Below are 2,728 nucleotides of genomic sequence, written 5' to 3' on the forward strand. Positions count from 1 at the left end.
ACAAGGGATTATTATTAACATGTATTTATAGAGCGCCAACATATTGTGCAGCGCTGTTAAAGGATCTCCACCCGAAAATATTTTGCATAAAGAAAGAAAATGTAAGACATTTAAAGGGAATATCTGACTGCTTGTTTACATTCTCTGTGCTCCTAGCTCGGACTCCTGAAAGAATGTTGCAAGCCAGCTGTTAAAAAAACTAAAAGAGACTTACCTCCTGTTACATTGTTTTAATAGCCAGATCCAGAGAACAGGCAAAAACTGTTTATGACAGCAATTACATTTGCACATAATATTAAAACCCATTAACAATGTTTAATGAATGTATATTGAATGCTTAGGATAACATCTTCTTGGGTGAAGGGTTCCTTTAACTGACTGATCTGCTGCCTTCCACACCCTATTCTGATGATGTGACAAGATATCAGCTTGTCTGCGGGTACAAAGAGCCTTAATTTTTTTTTCTTTCATGTTTTTGTAATAGTGTTTTAGCCTTCCAATTCTGCCTATTTACAGCCTACAATGACGACATTTCATATGATTGCTGTCAATGACCCAGCAACAGAAACAGAAAGATTGCTTGCAAGGTTATTTTATAGTGTCATTGTTAATTGTTACTGCGTATCTTTCTGTCCATGCCCATTAGCAGTTTTCCATTTTCTGATTGCTGCAAAACCTGTAAAACAAAAAAATAGAAAAAATGCAAACAACAAAAATACTGATTGCAATTTGTTAAATATTACAGTCTACAGCATATAAAGTGATCCACCCAATAAGCACTTATAATGCCCCAAACAAGCATAAATAATGTTGTGAAGAAAGCCTGGGTGGAGAGGGATCAGGAAAGTGATCTATTTACATATACATTTTTTTTAATTCTGTTCAATTCTAAGTAGTTTGCAGGGATATCAACCCACCCCCAACTGCCCAAGATAAGTTATCCCAATTGCCTCCTGCGGGGAAATTTCCACTTTTTATTTTGTTTGGTGTTGTTCTGGATTTTTTTGGAGGGACAGAAATATCTTTAAAATGTAGAAATCAAAACAACCACCCAGTATATAATATTCTAAATGTTATCATACTGCCCCTGTCGGATATGGGATGCTGGCAGTAGACAAAAAAACTTCCCAAGTCACTCACCTCAATGGAATGAGCCATAAGTAAACTTCACCCTATCATTATCATTGTGCAATCATTTCAGGCTGTGGGCTTCTTGTGCTCATTTCCTTTGTAGGTTATATAAAACAAACACTGGCAGCAGTTTCTATCATTCCAATTGCCTCTAATAAGCAGCAGGAATCAGAAAGCCCCTTATGTGATAGTTGTAAGCACCAGGGGCTTTACAGTCATATAAACTTGGTGTCTGAGACACAGGGGATGAAGAGATCTTAGGTTATTTCACCAGAAGCCTTAACGGCATTCTTCCCTGAGACAGACCAGTGACTAATAATGGCATCTATTTATTGTCACAGCAGCAGATTACAACAATAGCTTTTCCTTCCTGCATCTGACGCTAATAATGAGTTCTAAAGTAATATGAGCAGTCATGCCCAATTGTTTCAGCAATCTAGGAAAACTGGCAAGTGCATGACTTGAGGCTTACTAGCAGCTTTAGATGGCTAGCCACTGCATCTGCTTCCTGGATTTCACTGTTATTTTAATCATTCAACCAGCATGAGCCAAATGTGGTTATGTTCATTTCAGTGTCAGGCAGGAGCACTGAAGGACCTCATTTGATTGGATATTAAAAATATAGTTTACAGTGATTTTTGTGACCTCTGCTTAAATATAATGTAATCTATTGACTTTATGGGGAGTTGTTGCATTTGCAATATGATCTATTAATCCTGGCTGAATCAATACATGATGGGAATTCCAGGCTATTAAATTGTAAAGCAGCCTTGAGGATTCTACTTTCGGTAAATAACTCTTTTCCCAGCCCACACAGATTTTCTGGCAGTTACGTTGCTCATACATAGCTTTTCTCTGAAACCAGGCTCCACCTCCTGCACTTTGTTCTTACCGCATGGTCCTAGTGCACGAGTATGTGTAAACTGGCTCACAATCAAAAATGCCTCATAAACTACAATCTGAGAGTGTGAACTACAACTGCCAGGGCAGGATTCTTGTGATCTGAAATGTTTCTCTTACAAACTGTTTGCTTCTTATGAACATAAAAATAATACTTAGAATGAATCATGTATTTTTATTAGTGTATCAGTATTTATAGCCATGCCTAAAAGCACATTAAAGGGATTATGTCGTGATTTTTATGGTGTCGTTTTTATTCTTAAATTACACTGTTTACACTGCAAATAATTCACTCTACCATATAAAATGTCATTCCTAATCCAACAAGTGTATTTTTTAGTTGTAATATTGGTGTGTAGGCAGCTATCTCAGTCATTTTGTTTGTCAAGAGCTTTCAGAAAGAGCCAGTGCTGCACTATGAAACTGCTTTCTGGCAGGCTATTGTTTCTCTTACTCAGTGTAACTGAATAGGGGTCACAGTGGGACATGGCTTCATCACTCCAACTTGCAGGGCGGCAGTAAAGAGTGACTGAATTTTATCAGAACACAAGTAACATGACTGGGGGCACCTGGGAAACTGACAATATGCCTAGCCCCATGTGAGATTTTAAAATTAGATATAAAAAAATCAGTTTGCTCTTTTGAAAAACGGATATCAGTGCAGAAGTCTGATGGAGTAGCACTATGAATTGAGGCG

General features: G+C 37.6%; 1 long non-coding RNA gene across 1 annotated transcript; it reads right to left on the reverse strand.

The window, feature by feature from the left end:
- Nucleotides 1–215: 215 nt before the first annotated feature.
- On the reverse strand, nucleotides 216–2,021 carry LOC108714223. The gene is made up of 2 exons (XR_001935331.2): nucleotides 1,141–2,021; nucleotides 216–676 (listed from the first exon to the last, which is right to left on the reverse strand). It is a non-coding gene; the product is annotated as an uncharacterized LOC108714223 (long non-coding RNA).
- Between the last annotated feature and the right edge of the window lie 707 nt (nucleotides 2,022–2,728).

The sequence above is a fragment of the Xenopus laevis genome, chromosome 4L (genome assembly GCF_017654675.1).
Source record: "Xenopus laevis strain J_2021 chromosome 4L, Xenopus_laevis_v10.1, whole genome shotgun sequence".
NCBI lineage: Eukaryota > Metazoa > Chordata > Amphibia > Anura > Pipidae > Xenopus > Xenopus laevis.